This window comes from Chrysemys picta, chromosome 5 (genome assembly GCF_011386835.1).
Source record: "Chrysemys picta bellii isolate R12L10 chromosome 5, ASM1138683v2, whole genome shotgun sequence".
NCBI lineage: Eukaryota > Metazoa > Chordata > Testudines > Emydidae > Chrysemys > Chrysemys picta.
The window spans coordinates 51420554-51436262 of NC_088795.1; positions in this window are offsets into that span (position 1 = coordinate 51420554).

A 15709-nucleotide genomic window follows, 5' to 3' on the forward strand; every position below is an offset into this window, starting at 1 on the left:
CATTGGTACCAGGACTCAGTCACAATCTTCTTCCCAGGAACCCCTATACTACCAGGGAGATAGTAACAGTTCCAGATCTATACCTGATAACTACCAAATTTCTGTTCTTATGGGAGTCATAAAAGTCTGTTGTCATGCTCATCTTCTCCAAGTACAAACTTGCACAGATGAAGATGGTGGTTAACTGAATGTGTTATTTTAATTTAAAGGTGCCATTACAAGCTCTTTTCATTTACAGAAGAACCCCAAGGCAGATTAGCAATGTTCCTGAACCTTTTTTAGTTCACAGTTACAAGACAGCAATATGACAAAGATCATTTTTAGGCTGATTGCTCACCTGTTACAATTATTTAGGACCATGAATGCTCAGAATGAAGGGTACTGTGCATAAACAGATAAGCGCATTTGAATATTAACATACAGCAGACAAGGCGCAAATGAAAAATAAGGGGTTATGTACAAAACAGGCAGGAATACAATTCAGACTCTGAACAAATGAAATGTATGTATATTCAAGGTAATTAAAGGCTCAATAGTCAAATATGCGAGCCTAAAATATGTGAGCCTACATACATACTTATAGGTCTGAGCATATAAATAATCACTGCTATGAACTTTTCCCAACTTTGCAACTCTAACTCATTAAGTATGATGCTTCATGGGCCTTAATATTGTCAGCAGCAGAGCACAAAACGGTCTTTACTCACCATTAGTTGTGCTCACATCTGCTTGAAAAATTCTTGTTTGCCCTTGTGTTGTTCATGTTTTGTTTCCAAGTGTCTGCATAGAAGAGATGGTTTTAAGCTGTTATTCAACAGGACTTCACCACATAACGCACACTGCAGCTGAGGGTATTCACTGTCTCCAGTCTTAGTAAATCTCATTTTGATGTTTTTTTTGTCATAAAATCATAGAAGATTAGGTTTGGAAGAGACCTCAGGAGGTCATCTAGTCCACCCCTCTGCTCAAAGCAGGACCAACCCCAACTAAATCATCCCAGCCAGGGCTTTGTCAAGATGGGCCTTAAAAACCTTGAAGGATGGAGATTCCATCACCTCCCTAAATAACCCATTCCAGTGCTTCACCACCCTAGTGAAATTTTTTTTCCCAATATCCAACCTAGACCTCCCCAATTGCAACTTGAGACCATTGCTCCTTGTTCTGTCATCTGCCACCACTGAGAACAGCCAAGCTCCATCCTCTTTGGAACTCCCTTTCAAGTAGTTGAAGGCTGCTATCAAATCCCCACCTTACTCTTTTGAAGACTAAATAAGCCCAGCTCCTTCAGCCTCTCCTCGAAGTCATATGCCCCAGCCCCCTAATCATTTTCATTGCCCTCCACTGGACTCTCTCCAGTTTGTCCCCATCCTTTCTGTAGTGGGGGTACTAAAACTGGATGCAATACTCCGGATGTCGCCTCACCAGTGCCGAATAGAGGGGAATAATCACTTCCCTCGATTTGCTGGCAACGCTCCTACTAATGCAAGTGCCTTCTCTATCGCATGTAACTTGCTTCAGCAATCGAAATGCTTGTATTTAGAATATATAGTACTTCTGTAACAAATGTAATGATTTTATAACCATCGAGTTGTATGAAGACCAGACCAGTCAACATTCCTCATATACTAAAAAATTAGTGGTTAGTGATCTTTCTGTAGTTGGTGAACAGCTAGATAATTATGGGGAGATCACACTTTCTACTGAATATCTTTCTAGAGATGCTAGAGAAAAGTTAAAAAACAACATGTCTTTTTGCTAGACACATGAAGAGACAAAAAAACATCATTTTTATGTATACAGAAATTTTGGGAAACTATGTAAGACATTTTAAGACATGCAACCAGATAGAAAACAGGGCTGGTGTAGGGAGTCTACCCAAGTTTTACAGATTTACTGAATAGCATCTATACTATGTGTTATAATCTTTAGGACCAAGTTTGCATTCCTTTTCAGGCAAAATTTCCATTAAAGTCAATGAAAGTTTTTATTACGTGCACAGTTTGTCTCTGCATGCTAAGTTTTTTTTTTCTTCATTAGAGAAAGCAAACTGGCACAGGCACCTTTTGTGGTGGAAAGGTAGGTTAGCCCCCATGCCTGTTCAGTCACTAGCATCTTTGCTGCAATTGGTCGTGCACCAATGAAACCAAGTAATTTCAGGCCAATATAATGCATCCTACTGAAAGAAACCCATATTATTCTGTATTAACAGTGCCTCTGCAATTTAAAGAAAGAGTGGAGGAGTCATAAAGTTATTAAACTTAAGCCTTACTGAAAATTCTGTGAACCAACTGAAGAAAAATAGGGACTATTATTTGTTGTTTGTATTACAGTAGTGCCTAGAGGGCTTGATCAAATTGAGGTCCCATTGTGTTAGACACTGTACAAAAATAGCAAGGGGCAGTCTCTTTAAACAAAGGAGTCAGGATAAGGAGCTACATAGACAAAGCACTCGTTTGGTGGTTACCTGTATGAGTCCCAGTGAATAGAAGCCATGTGGGTAAAATCCTTTGTAAAGCTCTGAAAATGGATAGCCAGGTTTTAAAATGTGCAAAAGAAAAAAAGGGGGAGGCTCAAGCAACCCAACAAGGCAATGTGCAACTAATTATATATATATATATATATTTAAAATGAGAAATACTTAATTATCTGAATTGCAAATAGTGTAACATTTTTATTGTTCCATTTCTGCCACCTTTCAGAATACCAACAGTGCCTTTTGAGGGGGGGAAGGGGGGTTGGATAAGACCATGCACACACACAAAACAAAGTTGTTTTTTTTAAGCTACCTATCACACAAAATGTCAGTTTGAAGGAGTGTTATGCTGGTCAAGAACACATTCTTGCTTCCTGTGCCTTACAAATAATGAATCCAAATGTTAAAACAAGATGTTTCAAGTGAGTGAATGCATTTCAAGTTGATGCCATTTTGTAAATATTTGCAGATTATGACTAGGGGAATGACGAGAAACCAACACTAGTTCAAATACAGTTAATTATGTTTGCCTGCATTTGAAGAATTATTATAGAATTTGTATTGCAACTACATACTGACAAATATTTAAAAAAATAATGAAGCTCCTCTGACAAAATGTAATTGACATGCACATATTGAACATTTTCAGCCAAATAAATTTTGAAATACATACCATCTGTTTTCAGTTATTCTTTTAAGGTTTAAAAATAAAACTAGTAATTTAGTGATTTTACATGGAGGTACAATAACTTCCCTATGCTATTTTGTGTAGCAAGGATATGAGTTTGACACTTCACCATTATGTTGTTTATGGATTATTTTCTAGCAATATAAAAACTCTCATAGCAGTTCAGGAAGAGTAAATAAAAGTGATTAAACACACACAGCTGTATCTTCAGCTGGTGTAAAGTGATGTAGCTCCATTGATTTCAACTGAGCTGAGCAAATTCTTACCATAAGAGGAACTATATGCTATATGAAATTTAGATTTAATAATGTTAATACAAACTCTTTGGAACAAGTGCCATAAAATAAGTCCTGACATTTAGAGTTTGTAATGCCATTTATACATTCTTGAATTACATTAATTTATATTCTGAAAAGGACAAAACAATGGCATCGTACAGCCAAGCAGTTTCTTCTTCCAGAGACCTCTAATCAGGAACAGGACTGTAATACAAATAGTTACATTAGCCCAGCTTGAGAGGAAACAAAGGCAGGTTCAGAATTTGGATAAAGTGAAGACAAAGCCTGACCTAGGCCCACATATTTGTGTCTACATTCACAGTGAAGATCCTCCTTTTGGAATGGGATCACTGTTCCTCTAGGTCTGTCTGCCTGAGTCATTATGGGTGCTGAGGTTTGAGCAAAATTCATGACATTCACATTTGTGGTTCCACATAACTGAAATTCAGACCCCAGCTACAGATACCCAAATCTGAAAAATCCCTTCCCATCTGAAAAATCCCTTCCCATAACAAGCCAGCTGCCCATTCTGTTTCCCTTCATGTTCCTGGCAGGAGGCTTGATAGTTATTTTAGCTGACCCAAAGTGTTCAAAAAGGATGAGGTGGGCTTCAAAAATCCAGAAGTTTGTTTAAAGAGAGGGCGAGTTTTTCTTTTAAGAAAAAGTGTATTTTTAGTCTTTCCGGGCTGAAGTTTTCTCCACAACCATGGAAGATTTTTTTTCTAAATGAAAAATAAGATTCTCTCATAATTACAGCACTCTAGGAGTTGGGGCTTTAAGAAAAATATTATTGCAAGACTTGAAATAAAAAGCTTTTTTGATAGCTTCTACCTACCCCAATCTTCATAAGATCTTAAGTGGCAACCCCTAAGGAGGTCAGGAGGAGAGAGCTGGCCAAATGGCCACACCTGAAGACAGAGGAAGCTACTAGGCTTCCTCACAGAAAAAGATGAAGTGCAGGAGCTTTGGGCCCATTTGAAAGAAGGGGAGGGAACCCTCTACTGAGGCTTCAGTGAAATGATATGAGTGACATCAGAACAAATAAAGTGTCAGCTAGAGATAGCCCAGAATACAGTATGACGTTGAATGCCACTGATGTACACAAATGGCATTGGTCTGATACTGTTAAGCAGGGTAGCCAAAAGACTGATAAGAGTCCTTCTAATAGTATAATTTCCTGTTCCAGAAAGCCTCCACTATATTAAAAGGTAATGCCCCAACAAATCAAGTTGACCAAGAGGAAAAAGAAAACTTCTACAAGCAGCTGCAGGTCATAACAGACAAGGTCCCAAAAAGAGAGGTCTTGCTAGTAACTGAAGATGTGAATACTAACATAGAAGCAACAACATTGGCAGAGAAGTAATTATGGAAAACAGAAACCTCTGAAATAAATAAAAATGGTGAAATTATTGCTGATTTTTTTGGAACAAACAACTTGGTCATTGTAGGAACTCTCTTCTGTTAGAGAGCCTATGTTTTGGAGGATCATATTAAGTAAAAGTTAAGGCCAGTCCTGAACCTGTGAAACAATTGTCAAGTGTTAGTAAGCTTTGTTAAAATTGCAGAGTGTATTCCAGTTAAAAATTAAGTAATTTGTTTATTAAAATAGAAAACAACATGCTTGAGAAAAAACAAAGGTACTCCACATACATTATCAAGGACAAGACTGCAGAAGTAGGTAAGTTGGGAAAAAACAAGGAACATTTGGATAGGGTGAACAGGCAAGATGACACTGTTACTATGTGATTGATGTAAAGGGACTAAATTAAAGGACTGCTTTGTTAAAAAAATGCAATACGTATATACCAAATATGGATCAGGATGCTAAATGATCAGTTAGGTAATACATGAAAGAGTAAGGATGGCACATGCGTGATGTACGGGTTAGGTAAGGGTATAAAAGAATGTGGATTGTCTGAGGTTAGAGGAATGCATAACCCCCGTAAGATGGAACCAGTGTGGACGCAGTAATGACAAACCACCTATCTATGCCCCAGCTGAAGCCTGAGCCCTTTAAATCTCTGCTCAAGCCCTGCTGCCAGAGCCCCAGCGGTAGCGACGCAGCCGGGGGCTCTGGTGGTGATTTAAAGGGCCCTTTACATCACTGCCTGAGCTGCCTCCGCCACCCAGGGGCTCTGGCAGCGGGACTCTGGTTAGGAGCCCCAGGCCCTTTAAATCGTTGGCCTGGGGAAGCAGGCATGGCGTGGCGGACCATACCGGCTTACTTTCACCTCTAGTCACTGGATCACAGAACAGGGAACCAAACTGATCACATTACAATTCAGCACAAATGAAGAACTTCAGAAAGTTTCAATAGCAGGAATGGGGCAGATGGGGGAGCACACCATGACCTAGCAGTAGCTAACTAGCTGTTTCAGGGGCAAAAATGGAAAGAGGATAGGTGATAGGGAGAAGAAGAAAAATGTGAAAGAAGAGGAAAAGCCTAAAATCTGGAAAACATCTCTGATGTTTCAGACAAATGAAATAGTGTTTCTTTTTGAATCTCATGGAATGAAAATGATTTAGGTTACCATTATGTAGTTAACAATTGTCACACCTCACAGGAAGACCTATTCAGGCATCGAAGGCTACATCTATACTACACACCACTTTTGGCTGCATGTAGTGTATATGTGGTTACATGCCACAGTGAAAAGCGTGCTATGTCCACACTGTGCTGCATAGAACATGTCAGCGAAAGGCTCTGGCAGTGGCCTCACCTCTGCCAGAGACTTTCCCTGCTGCTAGAGACTTTCCCTCCTGTGGGGGGGATGGTCTCCAGCAGCAGGTAGCCAGCAGAGTCTTTCCCTGATGCCTCCCCCTGCCAGAGCCTTTTCCCCCTGCAAGATTTTTTTCCAAGGAAAGGCTCCAGCAGCAGGACACCACACTGCTAAAAAATAGCAATGGAGATGGGGATGCACAGCTTGATTGAACAAAGCACAGTGTAGGGTAGGTACTCAGAAACATACCCATTCCCTTCAGATGTGTTTTTACTTTACTTGCCTAAGCCATGTCTCACCATCTACACTGCTGTGAATACCCATGCTAAGGGTGGGGGCAGGGGAAGGACTACATGGGTATGCACACTATATGTACCCTAATGGAAGATTTGCAAAGACAGGAATGGCAGTTGGGTGGCTAGACGAGGCTGGCTGGAGGAAAAAAAAAGAATTAGATTTCACAAAAAAATTCAAAGTTATTTTAAACGTGTTTGCTTTGCATTGGTAGGAAACATAGACCTATCTATTTTTTTCATAGAACACCACACAAGATTTCACTCCCAAATAGCTAATTGGTAATTGCTTAGGGTACTCAGCTGGGAGACAGGTTCAGATTCCTGCTCTGCTTGATTCAGAGTAGGAATTTGAACCTACGTTGCCCACAACCCAGATGAGCGCTATTCTGGGATCTCTCTTGCTTAAGACCAATATTTCCATCCTGGACCCGAGAAGCCTACACAGTGAAATTGTGTCACAATGGACACATTTCTATGAAAAAAAATCAGTTTTGATGAATCGCCTTTTTCCAACAAGAAAAGTTTAGAAAAGTTTGCAACCAGCTCTACGCCTAACTGCCATTTCTGCCTTTTGTGGGGGAGACACCACCATCCACTTACCCTATGGTAATACAGGATTGTTTCCTACAAAGGATGGATTTTCTTTCCAGTTTTAAATTATAAAGGTGATAGGGCTTCCACTCATCAAGTTAAGCGTACATAAGAACTTTGAGAGACTATTCCACAAGCTAATTGATGTCAGAGTTAAAAAAGTTTCCCTTGTATATTCAATTTTTTTTTATTTTGCTAAATTTTATCCAGTTAATTGTAGTTTTACCCCTTGGCTCATATGAACAACTGCTGTGGTTGGAGAGGTAAAAGGAGACAACAGTATATTTCTCATGAACTTTGATGGAAAGGAAGCAAGTCCAGTTCCAGCCCCCAAAGTGCTACTGTGTATGGAATTCACAGTCCTGTCCTCTACTACCTCTTTGGGTCCATTTCATAGTGGACCAGTGAAGGCTGAGCTCAATAGCTGAAAGTCAGACACAACACAAAAGAGTCCGCCAGCAGGGGGATGCAGAAATATCATTCACAGGAAGGGAATAGTCCCCTCCCCAATAGCTCTCTGGTGTTCATAGGAAGTGGCCAAATGCACCCGAAATACTTGCTTTCTGATGCAGGGAAGGAAGTTCCTGAGGAGAGACAGAGCACACATCCCCAGAGGGAAAACTGGACCCACAGGTGTAGGCAAAACACAGAAAACAGGGGATACAGGTATACAGAATACAGGATTACAGGGGAATGACATGGTACCAGCACACACTCACATGACATAAATGTAGGACATGATATTAGGGAGGTTGAAAATGTTCTTTCAAAACTGTTTGGATGGAAAATTAGGTTTTCAACTTACTTGCGTTTTTAGCAAAAAGTATCTGCTTTTGACAGAAAATTAAATTTTTTCTATCAAATAAAAGCAAATCTTTGGAAGCATTTTGATTTGGATATGCTACCATAGTGTCTCATAGTAATTGCAGTTCAGTCTAGCATGACTTGCATATGGGAGTCCCTCACCATGGTACACATATCTCTGGGCCAGGCAACCCAGGATGTGTGTCGTAATGCAACTACCTTTCCTCACTATGAAGTGAGATTGTGGTGCATCATTAGATATATAGCCTGACAGTCTCTTCTATAGATGGGACTCTAAATACCTCAATTAAAACCTCCATGAGGCATCACATCATCATTTGATTATTTTGATATTTTGCCCCAAAGCCATTTTTTCTGGGGTGGAGAGGAGTCCACTCTTGCCTATCAACATGATGAACTAATAACTTTTAATCATAAGAGCCCTGTTTGCAGCTTACAGCTTTCAAGCACTAAGAATGGCTATTCGATTCCCCTCTTGCTATTAATGCAAGCTATATGTACTTAGTATGTGGTTTTCCAATAGCTCATGGCTATTTAAGTTACATATAGTAACATCTTAAAATGGTAGGAGCTCTTTAAACCTAAGTTATTTAAAGAATACTTTTCATCATGTTGAAGCATAGAAAAAAATTAATGGCTTTTAATGATGATTAAATGTCTAAGTTAAGCAAAAGTGTTTCATAATTCTGAAAGTCTTCTATTGTAAGTACACTCATCACCAGGAACCATTATGCACAGATGTCAATGACATTGTTTCCTTCCCCTTTTGATTTTAAGGTCTTTTGATTGACTGAAATACTCTGCTATTTAGGGATGGGACATGGGGAGAGAGTTCAACAAGAGTTCCCACTTCTAGAGTATATATCAGCCCTGATTTGGAGGTACTACTTCCTTTATGGGACTTCATGCACTGACAGAAAATAGTTTAAGGGAGTGGTTTGTATGTAAAATGAATGGTCCCATTTCAACTAGAGCGGAGTCACTTCTCTTGGGATGAGGAGAATGTATTATTTTCTATGGATGGTGAGCTGCTGAAATTACAGTCTTGTACATTATTGTATAAGTTCCAAATGATATTGCAATGTTTTAGTAAGACTATTTAAATGCACTGGGTATAGTGCTAATTTTATAACAATCAGACATCAATATGTAGCTTTGAAATCCAGATGACAGACCAGTATGTTTAGGATATTTAATGCAAAATATAATCGGTCAAAATCACGCATACACAGAGGATGAATTTGGCAACAACTGGACAAATGAAGGAGAGTCTCACTCTCCACCTATGTTTCCAATATCCAATTACATTATAGGCTGAATGTAGGATTTCCTGTTCCAACTACATTTATTATAATATTCTCACTCAAGCAAGATTAGGAGTGTCTAGTAACAGTACCTCAGTGCCCACATAAAATATTTTTGCTCAGTCAACACTGAATTTAGCCTTTCAATAATAATTCAAGATGGAATTTCATCTCAACAATGCTTGTTTTATGGTATCTACATAACATTTCTCAGGAGTTTGTCAAGTAAGCAAAATAAGGGGAATTCAAAGGGAAACAAGTGAGAAACTAATATACAGTATGTGAAAAACAGGAGAACAGGAGGTGTTCAAAGAGAAACAGAAAAGGCATTCAAAAGATTAATTGTGGATCTCACATAATATACAAGAAAAGGATATTTAAGTGATGAGGAGGAGGATTTAGGAAGATTTAGCAAATTGACTCAGTGACCATGCAGCAAACTCTAAAAGTTTGAAAAAAATCAATTTAGGACTCGATACAGTAAGATGCAAAGTTTCCTCAACTCCCCTTGCAGTCAGTGTTTTGTGCATGTTTTCTTAAAATCAAGGGGGGAAACACAAGAATGGAGTACTTAATAGTGTGATTTAATGGCTCAGAAAATATAAACAGGTCAAAATGAAGATGTTCAGTGACTTGTGGTTATTGGTAATTCCCTCATATAAAGGGAAAATGGTGAATTTTGACATTAAATGTTTGTTAAAAATCAACACAGCCTCACCACCCACCAACACACATTCTGTGGTTGTGTCATTTTATTTCTTTGTTCCAAATAGACAAATCTATTTTTATTTCTTGAGAGCTGGGCTGCAATATTACCCTGCTGTTGTACACTGCCTAGATCAACTTTCTTTCTAGAGAGTGTTCTCACAGCAAATAACCAGATTTTTGTATGTACACAGATAGAGGCCAGATTTTTCAAGAGATCTCCACTCTTATTTAGGTGCATAAATGAAGTGGCAACATTTTAAATATTGCCTAATTTATGTGTGTGGAGATATATTATATATATATATAAAATTCACTCTCACACACAAAGGATCACTATGCCAGCTATTGGGCAGGACAGCAGAACTAAGCCATTGCAGCAGGCTTAGTTCTGCTATATCTTCTATATCAGAGAGCACCAGGAGGCATTTCACTTCTCTGGGAAAGTGGTATTTCCCACAGCTCCTCCTCTGGTGATGCAGCTCCACATTAGCAACCCAGGTCTGAGGTTATAGGTATAATAGCCCTGAGGTTAAATTTTCTGAAGTGTTTAAATGATGTTGGTGCCTACATTCCATTGTCAAGAGCAAGTAAGGCATGTAGAATATGTTTACCCAGCATACTGGAACCCACAGGAGCAAGCCTCCCAGCCTAGGTTCAGACTTGGGCTAGCACGGCAGATGCTAGCACTCTAAAACTAACTGTATAGACAGTGCTTTGAATTCGTGGCTTGGGCTGGAACTGGAGTTCCGAAGCCTAGGGATCATGGTGGACAAGTTTGCAAATTCACGTTACTTGTCTCTGAGAACTTCAGCAATTCTAAAGTGTTCACTGTACCCCTGGATGTGAATTTGAGGATCTCTTTTATTCTAAATACACTTTGCATATAAAAAGTAGGCCAAGAGTATCTACTATACAACAAGTTCTTCAGAAAAGCAAGTTCTACTTCAATTAAGTGTGGCTTTTTAGAATGCTTATATTCCATTCTCCTTACATGACATTCCCTTGGGGTTTGGGGTGAGGAAGCCCAGGGATGAATAAGGTAGAGGAGGAGATAACACTTTGATGTATGTGTAGTGGTGTCTTAGTGTGGCCTTGTTATCAAAAGGACAGATTATCAATACAAGATGCTTGATTTAGGCCTATTAAGACTTCCCAGAGTCTTTGTAAGAGGGCTGGTGACCCTGGTTGCCCATCTCTGAGCAGTGACACTCATTTCTTTTCCTGGATTTATTCAGGAATAAATCTGAATAGGCTAGGCCTATATATTTGTGATAATCTACAATAAGAGTTCTCTAATCCCAGCACAGTCTGTTATTAGGAATAGCTTGTCTTTGATAGTGCCTATCTTGAACAATTCATAAAGACACTTACTCTCTGAGACAGCAAAAGAACCAACTTCAAGCTACTAGACATCTTGGATTCATCCAGAGATTCATCTGCCAGCCATATTCCACCAGACACATTTAGAGATTCCTACTGGATCATTGGGACCATTGCCACTTAAATAAGAATAGCACTGCAGCTTCTCAAAGAGATTGAGAGGGAATCTTGATTATGGAAATGAATAAGACATACATTCATATGAACCCATCTACCAGTCCCCCACGTGACAGAAGTTAGAGATGCCAGCCTAATCATATTCTAACATTTGAGAATGATTGCAAATGCTAGCACTGAAAGCTAAAGCCAAGGATATAATAGAATATCAAAATAAACTATAGACATGTGCAAACCCATACTGTACATATTGCCAGGTTAGTACACAATACCCATCTCTTCCAGAGCCACCTCCATTCCTTTTGACAAATTCTCATAGTGAGATAATTGTCCATCTGGTTTTAAAAAGAAATCAGAATATCATTTTAGTTCCATGTTAAAATCAAATGAAAGTTTCCCTTATTTTTTAATATTTCAAGTGTATGATCAAACTCTAAGATAATACCAGGTTTCTATCTTGGTAGTGATGACATGATAAAAGAATATTCTCACCTAAAAAGAGGTGAAGTATTCTAAATACTTAAGGTATTGACAAAACTAAAACCAAGACAAATTTGTGGCAACAAATTAAGCATGTGGGTGACACAAATCTAGCAATTAGGAAACTAAGAGTAAATGGTGTATTTGATCAGAACTATTTTATGTCAGAAATGGTTTTCAGCATAAACCATAAGTTACAGAAGAAGGCAACAGATGCAAAGCATATACATGATTTCAAAAGAAATCTAGATGTATTTCTGGAAGGAATGATTGAGAAATATAATAAAAGCTGAGAAAAAAATGGAATTGAGCTCAGCAACAAGAGAGAGCAGGCATATTGTCCCAGGTAACATTTTCCTGTTCCTGAAGTATCTGATATTAGTTATGCCATGTTTTAACTGAATTCTGAGAACTTATTGAAAAGGTTGTGTGCAATATTATGTGCACTGAATTCTGTTACAGTAGGGGTATGTCTAAACTATGAAATTAGCTGGAATTTATAGAAGTCTATTTTTTAGGAAGCGATTTTATACAGTCGATTGTGTGCCCCCCCCATTAAGTTGGCGGAGTGCGTCCACAGTACCACGGCTAGCATTGACTTTCGGAGCATTGCACTGTGGGTAGCTAACTCACAGTTCCCGCAGTCTCTGCCACCCATTGGAATTCTGGGTTGAGCTCCCAATGCCTGATGGGACAAAAATATTGTCATAGGTGGTTTTGGGTACATGTCGTCAGTCGCCCCTCTCTCCGTGAAAGAAATGGCAGACAATCATTTTGTGCCTTTTTTCCATGCAGGCGCCATACTGCTTTCAGCAGATGGTGCAGTAGGACTGCTAGCCGTCGTCATCGAACAACCACTTCTGCTGCAACTCTGCTCTCCTGCTCTGGCCGCAGACAGTGCAATGGGTTGGAAAAACTGGTCTTCCAACTACCGCTTCCACTGCCACTCTGCTCTCCTGCTCTTGTCTCGATTGATAGCGAATTTCTCCATGTTGGCTGACATGGGTTCCCGCTTCCGCTGCAACTCTGCTCTCATGAATCCACCTCGCAGGTCTTCTTGTGGTTCTCTATAAATATCTATTCTCGTGGCAACCATCATCAGCCTCCGCTTCTGCTGCAACTCTGCTCTCCTGCAGATGCCATACCACTGCAAGCATGAGGCCCGCTCAGATCACCGCGGCAGTTATGAGCACTGTAAACATCTCACACATTATCCTGCAGTATGTGCAGAACCAGAACCTGCAAAAGCAGGCAAGGAGGCGACGGCAGCGCAGTGACAAGGGTGACTAGGACATGGACACAGACTTCTCTCAAAGTACGGGCCCCGGCAATTTAGACATCCTGGTGGCAATAGGGCAGGCTCATGTCGTGGAATGCCGATCCTGGGCCCGGGAAACAAGCACACACTGGTGAGACTGCATAGTGTTGCAGATCTGGGATGATTCCCAGTGGCTGCGAAATTTTCACATGCTTAAGGGCACTTTCATGGAACTTTGTGACTTGCTTTCCCCTGCCCTGAAGTGCAAGGATACTAAGATGAGAGCAGCCCTCACAGTTCATAAGCGAGTGGCAATAGCCCTCTGGAAGCTTGCAACGCCAGACAGCTACCAGTCAGTCGGGAATGAATTTGGAGTGGGTAAATCTACTGTGGGGGCTGCTGTGATGCAAGTAGCCAATGCAATCACTGAGCTACTGCTATCAAGGATAGTGACTCTGGGAAATGTGCAGGTCATAGTGGATGGCTTTGCTGCAATGGGATTCCCTTACTGTAGTGGGGCGATAGACGGAACACATATCCCTATCTTGTTACCGGACCACCTTTGGCAGCCAGTACATAAACCGAAAGGGGTACTTTTCAATGGTGCTGCAAGCATTAGTGGATCACAAGGGACGTTTCACTGACATCAACATGGGATGGCCAGAAAAAGAACATGACACTCGCATATTCAGGAACTCTGGTCTGTTTGAACAGCTGCAGGAAGAGACTTACTTCCCAGACCAGAAAATAACCATTGGGGATGTTGAAATGCCTATAATTATCCCTGGGGACCCAGCCTACCCCTAAATGCCATGGCTCATGAAGCCATACACAGGCACCCTGGACAGTAGTAAGGAGCAGTTCAACTATAGGCTAAGCCAGTGCAGAATGGTGATAGAATGTGCATTTTGACATCTAAAAGCACACTGGCACAGTTTACTGATGCAGTTAGACCTCAGCGAAACCAATATTCCCATTGTTATTACCACTTTGTGTGCTCCACAATATCTGTGGCAGTAAGGGGAAGACATTTATGGTGGGATGGGAGGTTGAGGCAAATCGCCTGGCCTCTGATTATGCGCAGCCAGACACGAGGACGATTAGAAGAGCACAGCAAGGCATGCTGCACATCAGAAAACCTTTGAAAACCAGTTTCATGACTGGCCGGGCTATGTTGTGAGAGTTCTGATTGTTTCTCCTTGATGATCACCTGCCCCCTTTGTTCACTTTACTTCCCCATAAGCCAACCGACCTCCCCCCTTTGATCACTGCTTGCAGAAGCAATACTGTCATTGTTACTTCAAATTCATGCATTCTTTATTAATTCGTCACACAAAATAGGGGGATAACTGCCAAGGTATCCCAGGAGGGGTAGGGGAGGAAGGAAGCACCTGGTGGGGTGGTGGAGGAGGGAAGGACAAGGTGACACTGCACTTCAAAACTTATTAAATGCCAGCCTTCTGTTGCTTGGGCAGTCCTCTCCTCTCCCCCGCCCCACGTTCTTGGGCGTCTGGGTGAGGAAGCTATGGAACTTGGGGACAAGGGCAGGCAGTTACACAGGGGCTGCAGTGGCAATCTGTGCTCCTGCTGCCTTTCCTGCAGCTCAACCATACGCCAGAGCATATCAGTTTGATCCTCCAGTACCCTCAGCATTGCATCCTGCCTTCTCTCCTCTTGCTCCCGCCACCTCTCCTCTTTGCTCATCACTCCTGTCCTTGTATTTGTTTTCTGCTTTCCTGGACTCTGCCAGTGTTTGCCTTTACGCCTTCTGCTGAGCTCTTTCAGCGTGGGAGGACTGCATGAGCTCAGAGAACATTTCATCGCGAGTGTGTTTTTTTCGCCTTCTTATCTGCATTAGCCTCTGGGACGGAGATGCTAGGGGGAGCGTTGAAATATTTGCAGCTGTGGGAGGAAAAAAAAAGGGAGAGTGTTCTCTAAAAGGACACATTTTAGAGAACAATGGGTAGACTCTTTCATGGTGAACCAAGCTGTTAACATTACATAGCACATGTGCTTTTGGTACAAGGTTGCATTTTGCCTCTTATATTGAGGGCCTGCCGGTTTTCAGAGGGGCTGCAGTTTTCGGGTTAACATGCAGCACAAACACAACTAAACCCCCCTGTCATAACTATAAAGGGAAGGGTAATAGCTATCCTGTGTACAGTACTATAAAAATCCCTCCTGGCCAGAGACTCCAAAATCCTTTTCCCTGTAAAGGGTTAAGAAGCTCAGGTAACCTGGCTGGCATCTGACAAAAGGACCAATAAGGGGACAAGATACTTTCAAATCTTGGGGGGGGGGAAGGCTGTTGTTTGTGTTCTTTGTTTGGGAGTGTGTTCGTTCTCGGGACTGAGAGGGACCAGACATCAATCCAGGTTCTCCACATCTTTCTAAACAAGTCTCTCCTATTTCAAACTTGTAAGTAAATAGCCAGGCAAGGCGTGTTAGTTTTCCTTTGTTTTCTCAACTTGTAAATGTACCTTTTACCAGAGTGTTTATCTTTGTTTGCTGTACTTTGAACCTAAGACTAGAGGGGAGTCCTCTGAGCTCTTTAAGTTTGATTACCCTGTAAGGTTAATTTCCATACTAAT